The 22,250-nt window shown below is 38.2% G+C and overlaps 1 protein-coding gene across 2 annotated transcripts in view; it reads left to right on the top strand.

The window, feature by feature from the left end:
* The first annotated feature begins 217 nt into the window (after window positions 1–217).
* LOC115424696 (testis-expressed protein 2) overlaps window positions 218–22,250 on the top strand; it is a 45,935-nt gene continuing 23,902 nt past the window's right edge. For both annotated transcript variants that reach the window (XM_030142098.1, XM_030142089.1), the window contains exons 1-2: window positions 218–405; window positions 895–980. The gene's annotated coding sequence lies outside the window, so the exon portion shown is untranslated. The remainder of the gene's footprint in view (window positions 406–894; window positions 981–22,250) is intronic.

The following is a 22,250-nucleotide window of genomic DNA, read 5'->3' as shown; positions in this document are numbered from 1 at the left end:
ACAACGGTTCATAACTTATTTACATTTTACTTTGTTGACATTCACACATCTGCCTCATCTGCTCCAGGCTCACTTAACTGCTTTGCTGAAAAATCGATCGCTCCTCCTCACTCTCAAAGCGTCACCAATGTGTGAGACAGTTACCCCTCCGCTCTGCTTTGATTACTCTGGCCTTGAGGGATTCCAGCGTTTTTTCTTTAAGGAACTACGAGTCCAGTTGAGTTTAGCCAGTTGTCAACAGGCTGAACGAGAAACGAGCTGTTGAAATAACTTAGTACGTGGAACTGATAACACCAACATTAGAGTTCGTGGTGGGGAAGAAAAGGCCTTTTGTGAATTGTTTTTGGACGTAGGTAAATTTTTTTGCACGGCGTATCCAAACAAAAATGAAATCCTTTACACTCGGTAAGCACACTCTGTTGTCTGTTTCTTTTTTTTTAGTTGAGGATTTGTGTAAAGGACCAGGAGCAGCTCAGGCTTTAAAACACACTAACGTTCAAGATAGTAGCGGGCTTATTTGACTTTTCCAACACTCAGCTTACACACGTTAACATAAAGTCAAATTTGATTAAAGGCCACAAAAGCCTTTTCGACACCACTGTTTATCGCTTCACCTGCTTCACTAGATAGTCTGGTTTTACTAGTCGAGGTTTGCTGTAGATTAGAAGCATGACAAGTCTTCAGTAAGACCACACTTAGCCTAAAGGGAAATCTAGATCTTATTCAGCGTTACCATAAGGGTTAGATACCGAAAAAAAATCTAATAAAAGCCACTAAATAACTTTGCTACTTTCCAACAAAAGGGAAACGTGTGCTTCTTTTGTATACTGTACAGTTTGTGTTTTCGTTTCTGACATGATTTAGCATCTCTGTCGCTGCTAATGTGTTTCCTAGCATCCCCCTGAGCACCATGTGAAACCTGACTCTGCTGAAGGCAGATGCAAGTCCCAGGCTGGATTGAATGGCACTGAGGATACAAGGTAAGCACTTTGCCAGTAAATTTGAACTCATTATCGATCCGTTTCCTGAGCTACAAACGACCTTTAGTGAGGGCAAAGTCTAGAGAGAATGACATAGGCAGTCAGAGAGAAGAGAGAGTAGGGAGTGGGAGAAAAGGACAAACACTCATAAATGAGGGCAAAGCAAGACTGGAAAGAAAGCAGGAAGATCAGACCTCCATGGCCAGTAGTCCTTCCGCAGTATTATTAAACCACAAATAAAACAAATTATTTACTATGTTCTCTCTCCTACTTTTTGTCAATCTGTGGTACTTAAACTGCTCGTCAGTGAAAGGAAGAGGGAAAAAAAATCCAAACTATCTTCCAAAGTCTAAAAGACACATCTTTGTCCCATGACTGACCCCATCCATCAACTTTCATGAAAATCAGTATAGTCTACGTGCCTCCGAATCATCAAGAACATTATGACTTGAAACGTTTTGAATTGTCGTGGACATTACGGCATGTGATGCTCTGAGGGGGAAAAAGTTACACCATGATTCATTTCTGGCTGACTTTAAAGATGATCCAGAACTGTGGTCATGCTGTCATTTCATTTCTAATCAGCTGTTGTCGATGGGCTACAGCTTAGATTTGGCATTTACACTTTTTCTTTCCTTTTTTTCAGACGAGACGTGTTTATCCTCAGTCTGATAATAGAACAGATGACAGTGTCACTCAAATTATACCCACTGCACCTCAAGTAACATAAAAAATTGAAAGAAGATATAATAGGTATTATCTGAAGGGGCGATATTTGCATTCTCTGTTTGTGTTTTTGCTGTCTGCACCTGTAACTCAAAAACTGCAGCACGTTTTGTCTAACAGATTTTAGATTAAGTAGGTTTTTGCCATATCTCAGTTCTCCTAGAAAATGGCCCACATCTGAATTCTACTTTGTTTAATAGTTCTTACAAGGTTGTGGTATTATTCTGCATTTTAGAGATGATCTAAAGTGACATGGGTCTGCAATCATTGACTGTTTTGTCTTTGTGGAGTCTCACTGATAGACAAACACATTGGATCACATACTGCAACTTCCTCAGCAAAGGTAAATATACAGGAATTGGTATAAACAAAGGCTTTAAGGACAACATGAAGTCAGTAGCTATAACATTCCTTAGCTGAAGAAGCTGGACTACAAGGGACTACAATGTTATGTTTGTCTTACTGCGTGGGAAACATGACTGTAAGGAACAGGTTTACCACCTTTGTCAATCACCATAGTGATGCTGGTGGATTGGAACAGGTGTGAATAGCACTATAGGTTCAGCTTGGTGTGATACCTTACATTTGTGTCACAAGGACAAGGCACTAAAATAAAGCCAGCCACTTCACAAGTGACTGTGCAATATCTCTGATAATTGCCACACACTTCAAGACCCTGAGCAACTTACTTTTCATGTATTCATGCATTTGTACTCATTCTGTTTCCATAAAGTAGCCAAGACATCTTGTCTCTTGTCCAATCACAGGCTCTGATGCATGAATGGTTGAAATCAGTAGCAGGTTTAGTGGTTTCTTTTCACAGTTTTGCCCCAAGGTGCATTTAAAATATTAAGTAACTTGCTGTGTGGCTTTGGCTTTGCATAATGTATTCCTTCTTGTCTCTCCAGTTCACTTATGACAAAGATTCTGTGTCTCAGTTTTTGTCCTAGTCTATCACAGTCATATCAAGAAGCAGTTGGAGTTCATTGTCTCCTCTAATGGAATCTGCTCCAGTTAGGTTATAGGGGACAAGCCTCCTTTACTGCTCTCCCCTCAGATTTCTTATATAGGGTTTGATGTCTTAGGGCTCAAGTCATGTAATAACGGTTTATTGATTAGCAGTAACGGTACCCCCAGGCTGTGGTCTGGTCCAACACACAGCACTGAGTTTCTTTTGCTGTTGAGTCTTCAAGTTCCTTTTTTGTTACTTTTCTTCTTCTCACAATAATTTTTCACATGATCATTCACAGTTACTGACATATTGGCTTTCTGTTATGTCCTGACCTTTGTACTCCCCTATAAATGGCAACAAGACTCTTCAGAGTTGTACTGTTTTACATATAAAAATGTTAATCCAAGACAATATCTGACTTGTATATGGTTCTTTTTGCTTAATTTTGGTTGCTTTTAACATGGCATAGCTCTAGGGGTGGGAAGTAAAACAACCCTGAAAAGAGAATCATTACAATTCAAATCACTAACAACGATAAACTTTGTACATTTTTACTCAATGTTGCCATATTAATAAGTCCATCACACAGAAGAAATAAATACAACACCTGCAATGTGTCATATTTTGAGTGGATTTTCTATTCAGCAATTAGTTCTTAGAAGGCTATTTTGGACACTGGCCGGTAAATGTTTGGATCAGAGTAATCATATAGTAAGAAACTCTGCTTACTGTCAGTATTGCATTTTGTTTTAATTTAACTCAACACACACCCAGAAAGACATGACATGCATTTACTAGACCCCATAAACTCTGAAAGATCTACACTTTTGGAAATGTGAAACTTGAGACTGCTGAAGATTACATGGTACATTCATATTAACCTTCCTTTTAACATTCATGTGTGTAAACTCCAATAGCTTTCAACACTGTGTAAAATGATATATCTGAAATTTATCTAATCTCTGAATTTTTTTTTTTTTTTTTTTTATTTCAATACATAGACCTATATCTGTCATTAGTTTTACCCATGTTTACAATTGTCAAACTAATGAAACTCTTCTCTTTGGGCTTCAGTTACTATCAGTATACTCTTTCAGTAGCACCATTATCAAATTGTAGATCATGATAAATTTCAAAATTTATCAATATAGAAAACAGTATTATGATTGTATTTGTAACATAGCCTCCAGTCCTACATGTCTATATCAGGGAAGGAGATTTCAAGAAACTTTGAAAGGTTGTGTAAAAAGTGGATTAATTTCCTCCACTCTAAACAGGCTACTTTTCTTTGAGTTCCAGAATTGTGAAATACTTTAGTTGCAGTCAAGCCCCACAGCTCACATGATAACTGAAACTGATGTGAAAGTTCCATAAAAGGAGAGAACGACCCATTGTATTGGGTCACTTTAAATAAGTTTATGGATGGAGTATCTGTATTCTTACTATTTCAGCAAACCCCAAATTACCACAGCTGAAAGCCCACTAATGGTATGAATCTATAAAAGGTATATTCCATTCATATTGTAGCTCGGAGTCGTTTGCTGTAAGCTGATGCATGTAGTCACATTGTTCAGAGCAACAAATAGAGTAAAGATTCGCTGTGCTGAAACCACTATGATAACATTAATAATCTCAACATACACTATATTGCCAAAAGTATTTGCTCACCTGCCTTGACTCGCATATGAATTTAAGTGACATCCCATTCCTAGTCTATGGGGTTCAATATGACGTCGGTCCACCCTTTGCAGCTATAACAGCTTCAACTCTTCAGGGAAGGCTGTCCACAAGGTTTAGGAGTGTGTTCATGGGAATTTTTGACCATTCTTTCAGAAGCGCATTTGTGAGGTCACACACTGATGTTGGACGAGAAGGCCTGGCTCTCAGTCTCCGCTCTAATTCATCCCAAAGGTGTTCTATGGGGTTGAGGTCAGGACTCTGTGCAGGCCAGTCAAGTTCATCCACACCAGACTCTGTCATTCATGTCTTTATGGACCTTGCTTTGTGCACTGGTGCACAGTCATGTTGGAAGAGGAAGGGGCCAGCTCCAAACTGTTCCCACAAAGTTGGGAGCATGGAATTGTCCAAAATGTCTTGGTATGCTGAAGCATTCACAGTTCCTTTCACTGGAACTAAGAGGCCAAGCCCAGCTCCTGAAAAACAACCCCACACCATAATCCCCCCTCCACCGAACTTTACACTTGGCACAATGCAGTCCGACAAGTATCGTTCTCCTGGCAACTACCAAACCCAGACCCGTCCATCAGATTGCCAGATGGAGAAGCGCGATTGGTCACTCCAGAGAACGGGCCTCCACTGCTCTAGAGTCCAGTGGCGGCGTGCTTTACACCACTGCATCCGGTGCTTTGCATTGCACTTGGTAATGTATGGCTTGGATGCAGCTGCTTGGCCATGGAAACCCATTCCATGAAGCTCTCTGCGCACTGTTCTTGAGCTAATCTGAAGGCCACATGAAGTTTGGAGGTCTGTAGCGATTGACTCTGCAGAAAGTTGGCGACCTCTTCGCACTATGCGCCTCAGCATCCGCTGACCATGCTCCGTCAGTTTACATGGCCTACCACTTCGTGGCTGAGTTGCTGTCGTTCCCAAACACTTCCACTTTCTTATAATACAGCTGACAGTTGACTGTGGAATATTTAGGAGCGAGGAAATTTCACGACTGGATTTGTTGCACAGGTGGCATCCTATCACAGTTCCACGCTGGAATTCACTGAGCTCCTGAGAGCGACCCATTCTTTCACAAATGTTTGTAAAAGCAGTCTGCATGCCTAGGTGGTTGATTTAATACACCTGTAGCCATGGAAGTGATTGGAACACCTGATTCTGATAATTTTTGGTGGGTGAGCAAATACTTTTGGCAATATAGTGTACTATTGTGTATTTCTACATTTGCAGAAAAAAATGTTATTCATGTAAGCCCATTCTCCACCAGGTTCCCAGGAACTTCTATTACCAGGAACTTATTTACCTGGGTGAAAAAATTCCTGTTGTTCCATGTGCTTTACATTTCCATTACACCTCAAAGTTCCTGAAAATGTACTCAGATTGGTTTGGTCGTTTTGAGTTTTGAATTCCTCTTGAATGTCTGTTGAGCATATTCGGCAAATATGTTTGACAAGGTCCAGCTTCTTTTGAGTATATTTGCTGAATACGATCTGTAGCATATTCTGGTGGACAGTTGACTGAAATGCAGTTGTACGAGTGTGCAGAATACACTCAAAAGAGTGTATTCATTTGGAAAATGGAGCAAAAAAGATCATTTTCAGCAAATATGTGGAAACACTCATTAAAACACATCGCCTATCCAGCCTTGTCATTTTGGAGCTGTTGGAGGAAGTCAGAACAGATTTAGAGCCAGCCACGAGAATGAGCCATGCAGTACCTGCAATGACAAAACTCCTGGCAAGTTTACATTTTTTTTGTATCTGGGTCATTCCATCGTACAGTAGCTATTACAGCTGGGATCTCCCAATCCTGTTTTTCAGATGTGCTGTCTGAAATCCTAAATGCCATATACGCTGGATGACCAGGTTTATTAGGTTTCCACACACTCTGTACTTCTTGAATGAGACCAAACAAGGCTTCTTGGCTGTTGCTCATTTAAGTGTTTATTTGCTTCATCTACCAATACCTCTAATTCTATAGGGTCGAATTTAACTTTGCTCTTTCATCTCTCCAAACTCACCATGCTTCAAACCAACAAAAAACATGCAAAACCCTCATTTAAATAGGCGTGTCTCCAACATGTTTGCACCTGTTGACATTTACGCATTCACTCTTAGTAAATCATCCGCAAACTGTGATTCAACCCTACCCGCAAAATTCTAGATTGTGCACGCAAATTAGTACCCGCAAATTAGGATCATAGTAGATCCGGTGTAGTAGGGGGTGACCGCAAGTGTAGAATGCTACAAGTGTGTTCCACCAATCAGCATTCTTCAGCACACAGCTCTGTCCCCAAGAATTCCAACCCAGAACTTTTTCAAGGGAAAGTTTGGGGTTGAGGGAAAGTTTTAATACCCGGGTAATTTTGGTGAAAACCTGCTGAGGTTTTTCAGAGTTCCTGGTAAAGTAAAAGTTCCTGGTGGAAAATGGACTATAATGAGGTATTTCAGCTGTTATGCAACACCAACCAAATGAAATTTCTCCCTCATTTTTTTTTAATAATGACGTAAGATTTTATGGTCTACCTGACTTCAGAGTCTGTGCTTAGCTGTCACATGATAGAGCAAGGTGTCAAAGACACCCATGAAAGACAGAAGGCAAGGCAAGGCAAGTTTATTTGTATAGCACATTTCAGCAAGAAGGCAATTCAAGGTGCTTCACACAGGACATTGAAATAAAAGAAAAAAAAAAGAAACACATTTAAAACATTATAAAAGAAACATATAAAAGGTGATTAAAAACAGCAAGTAAGAAAACAACACATAAAATAAAAAAATAAAAATAAAAATAAAATAAAAAAATAAATAAAAAATAAAATAAAATAAAATAAAAATAAAAACACACACATATTAAAGTAAAAGTTGCAGTGCAGAGTTTCAAAGAGAATATAAAATTTAAAAAGTCAAAAGCCTTTTAGTCAAAGGCAGCAGTGAACAGGTGAGTCTTTAACCTGGACTTAAAAGAACTGAGACTCTCAGCAGACCTGATATTTTTTGGTAGAAGGTGGTTTAGAGTCACTGTAGCAGGTGCAAGGAAGGGTGATGTCACACTTGGTTGTCTCTCAGCAGCAGAACTGGAAGCACATCCAAATGATTTTGAGAGCATGATCATGTTTTCATAAATGAACGTGTGCAACTTTTATTGTGAATGTTAACCATTTAAATTTCAGTGGTTTATCCTCTGTCCCTCTGGTACTTTAAATTCCTTAGGCTTTGCACAGCAGTTTGTCTTCAGACTTTGTATTTATAACTCAAACACCTCTTTTTTTTGCAATGCAGTAAAACCGGTAGTGGCAGTGTTTTTTTCTTTTTGTTTTTTTTTTTAATCCTTTGAGTTTTTCCTCCTAATTGTAGTGTGTCATAGAGAAGACAAGCAACATGTGCTGCTTATCATACTTTGCATGGAAACTGGCCTACACCCCTGTTGACTGTGCACCTGTTCATAGCTTTGACTCACTTTGTGGCTGTCCAAGTCCCCCCCACGGTGTGACCTATTTTTATTATATGACTCTTAATAGGTTTGTTTGGCCAAGGTTCAGTCGTACAGTAGCTTTAACTGACAGAAATCAGGGCTTTTTATGTCCATTTAAAAATACACTTATAAGACTGTTACTTCTATGTTTTTCCTGTGGATATGTGGTGTTGTGTTGATATGACAATAGAACTTTGTATCTACAGTATTTTCATACAATTTGAAGAAATTGATCTCTTTCTTGATAATGGTCCAACACAATGCTGTACAATGGGACCTTGCAGTCCAGTTTACTTCGTCTACAGAAAAACAAAGACTGCTTTTGGAAAGACGTCATAAGTGTGCACTATTTTCTCATTGTAGTATAATTTTTTATTTTTTTATTATAAATCATAATGTTTTAGACAAGTTGGTTTCACTTTTGTTTTTAGTTTTTGGCTCAAACTACAGTTTTCATGCTTTTGACGTAACACTTTTCTGCTGAAAGCAATATAAACCAAGTCTTTTCTTCCCACAAAGCTGCTTTTTGATTGCATTATCAAAGGGTGGTTAATGCCTCAGGGTTTGTCACTCACAGCTCATTTAACTGTCTTTTCACACTCCACAGCAGACTAGCTTCTTAGTCAACATGTACAGACAGCATTAGATAGAAAATCTGATGGTTTTTTTTGCTTCCGTGAAGATTGGTTTCTTTCATTTTTGACTTCAAGTGACTGGACTCAAAGACTTGCCCAACTTGACACTGTAATGTGTTTTCAAAACAATTTATTGGGCCCGGCCTTTGTCACATGAGTGTATGTTTTGCAGACAACTTTGCTTTTATCAGACCAATGTCCATGTCTGTGTTTAACATGTGATATCTCCAGAATGTCTTTGTGGATGTCTATAAACAGCTAATGCTAGCTGTAAAATGGTAATAGCTCACTGGGATATTTAATATGTAGAGTAAGATATTCACTGAAGTACAGTTTCCACTGAAGTGCAGTTACCCTCTTATTAGTACCTTTTTGTTTCAAACTACAGTACAAGCCAAAAGTTTGGACACACCTTCTCATTCTTTGCATTTTCTTTATTTTCATGACTATTTACATTGTAGATTCTCACTGAAGGCATCAAAACTATGAATGAACACATGTGGAATTATGTACTTAACAAAAAAGTGTGAAATAACTGAAAACATATCTTATATTCTAGTTTCTTCAAAGTAGCCACCCTTAGCTCTGATGACTATTTTGCACACTCTTGGCATTCTCTTGATGAGCTTCAAGAGATAGTCACCTGAAATGGTTTCCTAACAGTCTTGAAGAAGTTCCCAGAGATGCTTAGCACTTGTTGGCCCTTTTGCCTTCACTCTGCGGTCCAGCTCACCCCAAACCATCTCGATTGGGTTCAGGTCCAGTGACTGTGGAGGCCAGGTCATCTGGCGCAGCACTCCATCACTCTCCTTCTTGGTCAAATATCCCTCACACAGCCTGGAGGTGTGTTTGGGGTCATTGTCCTGTTGAAACATAAATGATGGTCCAACTAAACGCAAACCGGATGGAATGGCATGTCACTTCAGGATGCTGTGGTAGCCATGCTGATTCAGGTTGCCTTCAATCTTGAATAAATCCCCAACAGCGTCACCAGCAAAGCACCCCCACACCATCACACCTCCCCCTCCATGCTTCACGGTGGGAACCAGGCATGTAGCATCCATCCGTTCACCTTTTCTGCGTCGCACAAAGACACGGCGGTTGGATCCAAAGATCTCAAATTTGGACTCATCAGACCAAAGCACAGATTTCCACTGGTCTAATGTCCATTCCTTGGGTTTCTTGGCCCAAATAAATCTCTTCTGTTTGTTGCCTCTCCTGAGCAGTGGTTTCCTAGCAGCTATTTGACCATGAAGGCCTGATTTACGCAGTCTCTTCTTAACAGTTGTTGTAGAGATGTGTCTGCTGCTAGAGCTCTGTGTGGTATTCATCTGGTCTCTAATCTGAGCTGCTGTTAATTTGCGATTTCTGAGGCTGGTGACTCAGATGAACTTATCTTCAGCATCAGAGGTGACTCTTGGTCTTCCTTTCCTGGGGCGGTCCTCATGTGAGCCAGTTTCGTTGGAGCGCTTGATGGTTTTTGCGACTGCACTTGGGGACACATTCAAAGTTTTTGAAATTTTCTAGACTGACTGACCTTCATTTCTTAAAGTAATGATGGCCACTCATTTGTCTTTACTTAACTGATTGGTTCTCGCCATAATATGCATTCTAACAGTTATCCAATAGGGCTGTCAGCTGTGCATCAACCTGACTTCTGCACAACACAACTGATGGTCCCAACCCCATCAATAAGGCAAGAAATTCCACTAAGTAACCCTGACAAGGCACAGCTATGAAGTGAAAACCATTTCAGGTGACTACCTCTTGATGCTCATCAAGAGAATGCCAAGAGTGTGCAAGGCAGTCATCAGAGCTAAGGGTGGCTACTTTGAAGAAACTAGAATATAAGATATGTTTTCAGTTATTTCACCCTTTTTTGTTAAGTACATAATTCCACATGTGTTCATTCATAGTTTTGATGCCTTCAGTGAGAATCTACAATGTAAATAGTCAAGAAAATAAAGAAAATGCGAAGAATGAGAAGGTGTGTCCAAACTTTTGGCCTGTACTGTATATTGCTTGCCTTCATTGAAAGTGCATTGTAGAGAGAGACAGGAAAGAAGGGGTGGATGATGTGCAGCGAAGTACTTAAGCTAGATATTGACCCCAAGTCACTGCAGTAATACTAAAACTATAGTATGTCTTAACAATTTTTATATCACAAGAGGCAGATTTTTGTTGAGCATGAAAAGTCTCAATTTTCTAAAGTAATCTCAGTTTTGTAATTTAGGCATTTTTCACAAAATTCAGAAAGCAAAACTCAATTATTTGAATTAATACAACCCTATATATCTGCACTTTCCATTCTTCCTCATTGCAAAAACAGGCTTGTTAAATTAGTTTCAAAGTATTTGGGTGAATTATTGTTTATTTTCATTTAGAGTCATTATGCATCTTCCCAAATTCAAGACCAATTTTGACCTAAATGGAGAAAAACATGTATCGGGACAAATGTAAAAGACATAAGATGTGAAAACAAAGTGTCTCTTGACCAGATCGTTCTTGAAAATGAGAATCGGTTCTCAACTAACTTACCTGCTTAAATAAATGTTAAATAAATAAAAGTCAAAGGCATGACGAGATAATAAAAACATGCAACAACACAGCTAATACATAACAAATGTAATATATTAAAAAATGCCTTTTTTATCTGATTACATGACTTAGTGTTCATAAGAGTTGGCACGTACATCATTGTATCAAGATTAACAACGTGAGTGGAATTGGAGGTCTTATTCAAGAAGATGAAAACAGCATAAATGACAAAATTAGGTCAAAATAACTAAAAAACAATACAACAAACAGCAGAATGAGACAAAAAGGATATAAATGTCAAAAGAAGACAAACTTCATAAAAGATAATATTGCAATTCCCTGCATACCTTGATCATGTCATTATGTTTAAAATGAAATGACACAAGTAGGCCTATCTTTAGAAATACCTGACAAAAGATAGCCTGTTTTTCTGCCACCTTTGGTAATAAGCAGATTGAAGATATTTGTAAGCTTTATGTTTTGTTGGAAAATGCTGCTTCTTCAGCGGCCAGGTGCCACCTAACATTCCTGTTGTTGTTGTAGTAGACAGGTGTTGCTCCTCCTCATGTGGAATAATGACCATTACTGAGCAATCTGGTCTGGATGTGTCAGCAGCGATTACAGGCTTACTTCAGGTGCTGTTTTTATTTTCTGATGTCATACCATTCATTTCACTCCCACAGCCATAACAAGTACTTGTTACCAAAGGAAGGAGACAGAGATCAGGTGGGAGGTGGGAAGATGCATAAATATAGCCCGTCTATAAATATTTCCTTCAGAGTTTTCTTACTTGAAACGGTGATAGTATCCACAAAGCCACCGTACATCCACAGACATCGACGAAGAAATGAAATACTGGAGCATCGCTGAATTGATCTGCTCTTTTAATTTGAGTGCTGAGGAACAGTTCAGCTGTCTTTTATCAGATTAACCCCCCCCCCCCTTAAGAAATTCACCATAGTCTGCACATTACTCTGGAATACAAGAACCTAACAGACTGTTTTTGTCTCCTCCCACGAGCTGTTCCTTCACCTGATAACAATGTCCTCTTTTGTCATTTGGCTGAGAAATGTTTCATCTACTTCCGTTTGTTTGTCTAAGTGATAACAACAAATGTGCAATTCTAGCATTCCAATCTTTTGTCCATAATCATAATGAATTTTTATGATTATCAGAAATCAAAAGCTCAATAGTTTTTCCATAATAAAATGTGCAGCTCTTGAATTTTGCTTTCTACTTATGTCTGTGTGAACTAGCATTTCTTCAGTGTTTAAATGTGTGCCAGCTGTGGAATTGCAGTGAGTGGTGCAGACATTTAATTAGTCCAGACAGATAAGGCACCCAACTACAGGTGTTGTGAATTTAATCAGAAAATTGACTCCAGGCCATTTGGATTGAGAGAGATTGTGTTCTGCTGGTATAATCACAAGCTGTGGTGGTTTACAGTATAGTCTGGTTCTCATTCTCTATCTGTGGGAATGACTGCTTGTTGTTGCACTATTTGGAGGAAATACATGAGTCTTTGTGCAAAAAAGGAACTCATTACTTGTTCTCCTGATTTCTACCAGATGTGTTTGGCTGAGTAGATGTCTGCTCCAAAGACCAGGACACACACTGTGGCATGGTTTACTGTGCCATCGCCATGTTCTGCTGTTGCCTATGGGGCTTACTTTCAACATGACCTGTTTTTGGATTTCAGTTGCATAAAATCTTTTGGTACATACTGGAGGCCAATTGATTTTTAAAATATAAAAATGATAGATCAGAGCTGGAAAAGCCAATAGATGATAAATACTAGTATTATTTTCCACCCACTACCAAAAAGGCTGACACACTACGTATATATTATACATGTCTGAAATGAATTACCTTTCACTTATTTGAAACTGCTAAGACCTACCTATTCATTTAATGAATTTTATTGAAAATATTTAGGTGCAAAATTAAATTAATGGGAACTTTCAAAATCGTCAAGTGCTATGTTTCTAAAAATTGTTTTAGTTGTCAGTTTATGAAGTTTGTTCCTTTTCATCATTTTGTGACATGAAGGATTTCCTTGAAACGGTGCTATTATTCATTGCTGATATATAGATATAGCAAAGATGTTACTCTCCACTTTAATCCTTAGTAATATTTTGAAATAGTCTAAACACTGTGTGATAGGCTGATCAAATATTTGGGAGATGCACCTCCACTCACCACTTTTTCTTTTAGCAAGATCAGTTAACCTACATAAACAAGATGGTGAAAATTAGTTTTGACAGTAATGTGAAAATTACAGATTTTTCATCTCCATTAAAAAATGCTGGTAATTTATTTAATCACTGTAAAAAAAAAAAAAAAAAAAAAATTGCAACTGCTGTATGAATGGAACTAGAAAGTATTAGTATTTCTAGAATGTTTATGACAAATTTAAAAACAATATAGTGAAAACTAAGCAATTTGCAATGCTCAAAGATGAAAAATGGCAAAAATTATGAAAAGGGCCAAACTTAAACACCCCATGAATGTTGTTATCTATAAAGTAAATAAAGGATTTTTATTGTTAAAGTCAAGATTGCCTCACTTTCATTGTTAACTTTTGAGATACCAGGTATTGGTAATTCGTCTTTTTTAGTTTCAATAAAAATTTAACTTGAAAGATCTGTTGGTTTTCATAGTATACCATGAGTTGAACAGAAGAAAATCTGTGACATGAACTGGGGATAAATTTTAATTTTGGCTGAATTAGCATGGACTGATTTGTAAATGAATTGTAGGAAATTTTAATCTTTTGAATAGCAGATTCTTTTACATTGTCAGTTGTCTAAACCTGCTAAACCAGACCTGCACGAGGGGAGCCTCGGCCTTCCTGTGAAAACAAGATTATACGGTGACCGCTTGTGCTTCACAGAAAGTTATCTTACTTCATCTTTCTTCTTGAAACCAGTGCTTTATTTCTAATGGAAAGCATGTGTGTGTGCACGTGTGGCCATCTGATACCAATGTTATGGTACAGATGGAACATGGAAGAAAAACTAAATTGAAAAAAAATCATCTTAGATTTTGATAACTCCTCACACTTTCTGTGTTTAGTTACGGATCGGTGTGTAAATCAGCTTATAGTAGTCCTTAATTGAACCCAAAATGTATATCTAATGGTGGGCCTGTGGGAGCCAGTGTTCAGGCCACCTGATTTTTGTGTCTGTAACCAGAGCACAGAGACAGATCTGTCCACTTGATCTGTGTTACAGATTTGCCACAGCTGCAGCCAAGGGCTCCATACAAAAATAATGAGGGCTTGTTGACAGGGTTAAGTAGTTAAGTGAGGAGTGCATTATTTAACATGAACAACGTCTGGGTCAGTGATCTGACATGGTGTGTAATAGGCTGAACCTAACAGAGTATTAACTGCAGTTAAAGACACAAGGGTTCTTTATGTTCTTCGTGTTTGAATGCAGTGCTGCTCATATTACAGTGGTGGTATGGTCAGGGTCAGCCCACTGCTAAGTCTCTTTGTATTTCTCCCTCTATATTGTTTTTGCTGGATTCATCTTTACTTCCTTGTATCAGCTCTGTCACATGCTTTCCACAAACAAGTGTGTTCTTCATGTGGTAATTCACAACAGCTGAGCCAGTGCTGCCAGTGACTGAGCAATTTTAAGTTGATGACAACTGACTTATCAGTTGTCCTGTAAAGTTTTATGATTTTTTTTTTTTTTTTTTTTTTTTTTACACCAGGGCTGTCTGTGCTATCCAGCTACTTCACTCAGTTATGGACAGACTCAGCATATCAGTACTGTGTCTCATTTGCATCTGTTGTAAGCTAAGTCTCTCTTTTAAATGCAGAGACACCAGGGACATAAAGATCAAACTGCTAAAGGTTTAGTAGGACACATGGAAAAGCTTGTCTAATTCACTGAGGAAGAGCTACTCCACCACTGAACAGCAAAGCAGTGTTATAATACAATGTTCTTCATGAGTGGAGCTTTAAAATATCTCTAGGGCTGTCATGATGTTGAAATTTGAGTTGACGATTAGGCCTAATTGGCATACAAGTAACTGATAAATGACATTATTGTCCATCCTGTTAGCTTGATGCTGCCATTGCACTCCAGGTCTTTAATTATGCATGTACACCTCATGAACAAGCATTGATTGTCATAAACTTTTGGAGTATACACAATTAATTGCATTTGTGTTGAATTTTACAGTAGCAGATATTTCATGACTTAAATATACAAAGCTTCTTATGAAATATTGAACCAAGATCAAAATAGACCATCAACTATAGCCAAAAAGTCGTAATTAAAAAACAAACAAACAAAAAAAAAACAACAAATTGGGCAGATGTAATGTAAATACATCGTATATTTATTAGTGCTGGGCAACCATTAAAATTTTTAATCACAATTAATTGGGGGGGGGGGGTTGCCAGCATCAAGAGCGTATATTGCCTTTAAGTGATATTTCAGACTTGAAGAACTCCAGTGATAAAAATAATTCCACATTGCAGTGCTTCCAAAACAACTTTGGCCTTATCAACCCTACCATCTGAAGACATTTAAATTGAAAATGTCCATGTAAAAGACCAGTACTTTTCTCCATGTTTATGTCCCCACCAGTTTATTTCCACTTGTGAGTGACTGACAGGAGTCTTAAGCCCACTAGTAAGTACTAATACTTATAAGCCCAATAATATGTGATGTTCAGTTGTTAAAAGCAAGCAAAGGGGGTCCTCTAGTGGTCGGAATAAGTTGCACTAACGTATGTTTTGTCCTTTTGGTGTTACCATAGCCAGTTCGGATATAAGAAGGAACTAACAGACGTTTCTTTCACTCTGTATGGCCCCAAAAACATTTTCCTGTGAGTATTTTATGTTCAGTTGTTGTAAGACTGAATAGTATAAAATATCTCTGATGTGAACCTTTGTTGCTGGATAAAAAGACGTTGTAAATCTTAATCTGTCAATGCTAATCATTAGCGTGTCTATGGATTTTCCCATTCAAGTTACCATCGAGCTAGCGATCTTTTTCCCATTCATTTAAATGTATAATGCCATGTAAATGTGCTAAGGCAATGAACATAACTGAGACATATTTTGTATGTATGCTGCAGTTTTACAGTGAGTCTCAAGTAAAAGATTTAGAGAGAAGTTTTTGGCATCCAGCTTTTCTTGGGAAACCTGTTGTCTCTCTGCCGAGCTAATCGCTACACGCACACAAGCAGGGGCAGAATAATAGGAGTGTACTGTCGTCGCTAAGACGTCTGTACTTAGTCTGAGCTAGACAGTGAGCTAAACTCTGAATTGATGATGCAATTCTTCTTTGAAGTTTGCAGCTTTAATGTACATACTTGACATCATGCAAATTGACAGTGAAACTATAAAATAAAGACAAAATAAATCAATTAGTCATATCTATTAATGATATGCATATTCTCGGAGAATGCATTGATGTAATTATTATAAACTTAAATTGACTGCTAATACAACAATCACATCGTGAATAAGTAAAGGTTAGTTCAAAGGCTGGCATATTATACCTAAACACAACCAATGAATTTACATAAACTTAACATGAGCCTGCATAAAGAATTAGCAACCCATCTCCGACTGCTAGCATAAACGAATTAGCTTAAACATGTTAATAACACATTGTAATAAACACATCCAAAATAACATCATAAACATGTTTCTAATGGCACGCTTGCATGTGAAATTATTTAGGAAAAAACAGAATGATTGATACATACAGGCGTTGCTTCTGCAGGAGTTAAAGTTTGATTCAGTATTACTCGGAAAGTTTGCTGGCTTTTCTCCTCTTAGCTACGTGCACAGTTCACACAGAGCACTGGCGCTTGGTTCTACAGTGCGTGTGGAGCACCAAAATAAAAGCATGAGTTTCAAAATAAGAGTCCGTATGTATAAATAACTAAGACTTGCTTGAAAGGCAGAATGGTATTAACGGGAGATTAAAAAAAATGTCGGCGTTATTTAATGAATGCGTTAACGTGGTAATAACGCGCTAACTTGCCCAGCCCTAATATTTATCAATATATCAGTAGTTTATCATTTTGTCAGCTAAAATGTTCGGTATTAAACTTTGCAGCTAACTCTTAAGCTCATAAAAATACTGTTGCTCAAATAGAACAATGTTACATGTTCTACAATTAAGAGTTTGCCATACTAGTTCTCCGATGAACCAGAGTTGAGAAGTAAATCGGCAAATCACAGACAATAGATTTCAGTCCAACATGGTGGAGGTGTAGTTCAGGATCAGGTGCCACAGAATACCAATTTAGGTTTCACTTCTTATCAATGCAAGTTGTTTCACACATCTTTTATATAAGTTAAACAATTATTTCAATTATGTAAAATAAAAACAGGTAGCGGCACGGTGGTGCAGTGGTTAGCACTTGTGCCTCACAGCAAGAAGGTCCTGGGTTCGATTCCAACACCAGTCGATGGGGGGTGGAACCTTTCTGTGTGGAGTTTGCATGTTCTCCCCGTGTCTGCGTGGGTTCTCTCTGGGTACTCTGGCTTCCTCCCACCATCCAAAGACATGCACTAATAGGTTAATTGGTTAATCTAAATTGCCCATAGGTGTGAATGTGAGAGTGATTGTTTGTCTGTATATGTCAGCCCTGTGATGAACTGGCGACTTGTCCAGGGTGTACCCCGCCTTCGCCCCTATGTAGCTGGGATAGGCTCCAAGCGACCTCCGTGACCCTAGTGAGGATAAAGCGGGTTCAGAAAATGAATGAATGAATGAAAAACAGGTAGCTCAAATAACTGTAATGAAGCAGGAATGTAATTCTTGTGACAGACCTATTATTATTATCATCTAACAAACAAAACAAAAAGCATGAGTACAGACGCGCAGTAACAAAATACTGATGATGACCTATTTAGATCTTACTTTGTATGTGAACGGCAAAGATTTTATAGTTCACCTTTAGCATTGTCTGATCCTCTATAGCATATTGTTGCCATATGAGACAACCAAAGTGTTTTGGTGTACTAGCTATGTTGTGTGTTAGTCTGGTTCTACTGATGGTCTTATTTTTGTTATGATACAGTTCGCATTAGTTTATTAGATTGATAACCTAAAGTGTTGCAATACAAATTTAAAATATTGTAGTATGTTAGTTTAATAAATAACCACCAGTGGTTTATTTTAATCTGTATATGCAGAATATAAACGGTACTTTGACATTCTTAGACAATAATGTCATTTTCTGGGAAAACCTGACAAAGGTTTCACTGAGAAAGTGTTCAGTAACTGGTAGAGGAACGTTGGAGACAATTGATACCGATAATGATCTCACCGCCAAGCAATTCAGTCCTCGCCTGTCTCACCAGTTCTTCTGCATTCTTAGGAACAGTTTCTTTTCTGCCGGACGGCTGTTGTTTATTTGTCCCTAGCACCTGAAATCTGAAAGGGCATTGAGAATGCATTAACCAGTTTAGTGTCCTGTTAGTCACTCAGACATGGTCTGCAAATGGCTAGCATGTTTAGCTAGGGTAAGCGTCATTGTTTGTCAGAAAACAATGTGAAACATGATATATTTGGTCCCACCACTTAAAAGGATTATATTGCAGTGTTTATTATGTAGCATCAAGTTAATGCTTATATGGGGCCTTAAATGAAACTCAATTGTACACAAAGAACCATTCCAGAGAATATATTTGATTTTATTATGTGTTCATTTGCTCCATCACAGTGTTTACTTTTTAATAACAGCACCCAACAACCAGGCATGGAATCCTTTGTCTGCCTTAAACTGCCAATACTGTAGGGCTGTTAACTGTTTGCTACTATAGCTGCAGTGTTGGCAGTAGAATTAATGTGATCACTGGGCTGAGACACTTTGTGAGTCATTAGCTAAAATTTCAGTGTAATTATTGAGAAAACCATTATTAGAGCAAATAAACAATGGCATATGAAGTGATATTTCTTGTAATCCCTTACCTAGAATGCTGCAGGATTTCATTAATTTCTTCCACTGGGAAATGTATGGTGCATGTTTATGAGTATCCTTAAGGTCCTTTGTTTCACAGTTTTATCTTTGCCTTTTGACAAAGCATCCCCTTAATGCCACTGATGTCATCTGAAACAGTGGTGCATGACATTTGAGACTCTCCAAGGGGGGGGTGCTTTATTGGCAAGATGTAATGGGTATGATGACTTGCAAAAGTTATCATACATCGTGGCTAGGGAGCTGCAAATAAAACACTCAAAGACTCAAACCCATAATAGGTGAAGGTTGATTTAATCTCATCCTAATATTTGAGTACGGTATGCACCAGAAGAACTGAATTCTTATTTAGTTGGAAATTTCAGCTTTGAAAATCGTTTTGAGTCTTGACTCCTTTTTGTATTGGATAGTGAAGCCTGCAAGATGGACATGGTGAGAAAAAAATACTGTGTGTGTGTGTGTGTGTGTGTGTGTGTCTCGGGTTAATACATCAAGCTTGCAAACAAATGAAACTTGTTAAAAAAAAAAAGTCACTTGCATAGTCTTAAAGGTGACTGTACGTATGTCTTTGTAATATCTAATTTACTCAGAGTTTTCAGGTATCTGTTTTGTTTTGTTTCTCACATTTAATGCAAAAAGGCTATTTATACTTTCTGCTCTTTACATTTTCAAAATAGACATGTTACTTTAGTTTTAGTACATTTGTGAGGATTTTTTGATTTTGAATGAATTCATTATGCATCATTATGTGCCGTCACAACTGATTTCAATGAAGACTGATGTCAACTTGTCAACTGAAATGGATGGAACAATAACAGATACAAGAGATGATCCCTCAATGTATTGATGAATTGTCACACAGGATGTTTGATGTGAGCTACTAGTTGCATGAACACTGAACCTGGCCCCTAGAATTCATCATTTTCAGAAAGAAAGAAGGGTAGAAAGAAAATGTCATGATGGCTTTCACATGACACATACAGTATATCTGAGACACGTCACTGAACATCTTCCTGGACTACGCTCTTCTGAACTCTCAACTGTTTTAGGGAAAGTTTCTTCCCTTTGTCAGCCAGTCTGGAGGGAAGGACGTCAATGTGATAAAGTGTGACTGGAACTGGAGATGAGATCATGCAAGAGGCAGAGCCATTGTGAGGCATTTAGTCATGCTCCTTTGAGAACACTAGTTATTTTAGGAACCTCATGTTTCTCAAATATCACGTATACAGTAAGAATAATTTGTTCCAAGAAAACATTGGATGTGAAAAAAATCCTCGCATTCTTACTAAATGTTGTAAGTTCTTCTTACTTCTTTTAGCATACTCCTGTCCTGTATGTGGCTACTTTGTCTGTAGTTTGGGCTTTCCTATATTTCCATATCCTCAAATTTGCTATGTAGTGTGTTGCCATGTTGTTAAATATACACACTCATAGCATTACATAACCAACTTCTGTAAACAAAAATTCTGAATGATTTCTCTCATGGTCAGTTCAGTGTTAAGGATTGATCAACATTAAATCACTGATCAGATATTTTATGGTATCAGATGGTAAATGCTACAAACTACTGTATGACCAGAAGATTCAGATCAAATGTTTCAACCCTGTATATGATGGACTTCCCATGCTCTATGGGGAAGTGTGCATTGATTTTTGTAGAATTTACAGCCTTAAACCTCAACAAAATAATGAGGTAAATAACTTTTTAGTATTTTGGCATTCTTTGATCTAAAATCCAGCTCTGTGCAACTGTTTTGTCTTTATAAAAACATGAGTACAGATGGACAGTTTGCAGGATGTCTATAAATAGTCAAAAAATAGATTTCTAAGCAAATTTTAAATGGTTTTGATAACTTACAACACAGGTCATGGGTCTTCCTGTTAAAAGCAGTACTGAGAGAACACGGGGTCAGCAGATGGGGTCAGTGGCTCTCAGAGCTACTCATTAGTTTCAGCATTACTGTTGGGAAGCCAAGTGGAACTACTTGTTCTGATCCTGGCTCTAAACTGTTTGGCTCTTCTTCTTCTTCTTTTTTTTTTTTTGAATATGTTCTGTCTTAGATTTGCTTTGGTTGCCAGGCTTTGCACCATCTTATATCTTCCTGTGCAGGCTCAAATGTTTAAAATATTCATGTTTCAACACCACATGTCAAAATAAAATAAATATCTATATCTAATCAATCCATAATCAGTTTCCAGTTCATTTGAGCAATGCCATAGGACTTCATGACTCTGTAGCAAGGTCCTCTCTTGTGGAAAAAGATCGCAGACACTGACAGATTTCAATATTTTTAAAATGTATCAGTAGATTTTCCAAAAAAAGCACATTTAATTTATATTTAGAAGTATTAATAAAAACAGGAAATTAGAAAAAAATGAAGTAGAAAATTTTGTTTTAATGCTGGTCACTCAGTGGGATAAAGCTGCATGGATAGTCTCTGGTTTCGTCTGGTTTGTAGAAGTGAAAGCAGCAATATACATATTTACCATATGGCTACTACATTTTGTGTGTATACAGTAGATTTCATCAGTATGTACAGTAGCTCTGCCAAGTGTCTTCTCATTACCAGTGTGGGCTGGGTACAGAAGAAGTGAGCTGTGAACATGTCCCTAATGAGTGCAAAACATGGCGGTTAATGAGGCTGGGTGGCTTGTGTAATTATGTTCATCAGCATCAGTGGCAAGATTTCCTTCTGCACAGTCCCCATTCAAGTCTTCTCGCCGGCTTTGGAAGAGGCTATGGGGAAACAAGGCACAGGGGGATAGTACAGTACATTTTCACTATGTACATAGACACACTTAGATGGGCAGCCAATAGCATGCACACACATGAACCATCCCTTGGTCTGTTTGTTCCATTTTAATAGTGCACACTCAGGAGACTCAGCTTGTAGGCCAATCTCACAAACACACTTACCCACTTTATCACTATGCTAAATGTGCTGTTGGAAAATTCTGCTCGGTCCATTAAGAGACTTATGTGTTGCAATGAAATCCATGTCCAACTGGTGATCCACTAGAATAGCTTCATTGTATTGCTGCTGACTGACGGCTGCCTAGCCAGGGACAGAGGTGGCTGGCAGACTGCCAGGCGCATAACAAGCTCACCCGTGACCCATGTGACAATGAGTGGTCAAGTGAAGGCTCTATACCAGTGAGCCAGCATGACCTCATGCCACCTCTGATGTCCAGACAAGGCACTGGGATGCCATTGCCAAATGTTAACAAGACATTAGCATAATTTTATTGTCAGCACTGGGGAATGTTGCACAGACACAAAGGAATCAGCCATGAATCCTTACA

The sequence above is a fragment of the Sphaeramia orbicularis genome, chromosome 1 (genome assembly GCF_902148855.1).
Source record: "Sphaeramia orbicularis chromosome 1, fSphaOr1.1, whole genome shotgun sequence".
NCBI lineage: Eukaryota > Metazoa > Chordata > Actinopteri > Kurtiformes > Apogonidae > Sphaeramia > Sphaeramia orbicularis.
Note: the sequence above shows the minus strand (reverse complement) of the source record. Positions and strands in the feature narration are given on the sequence as shown.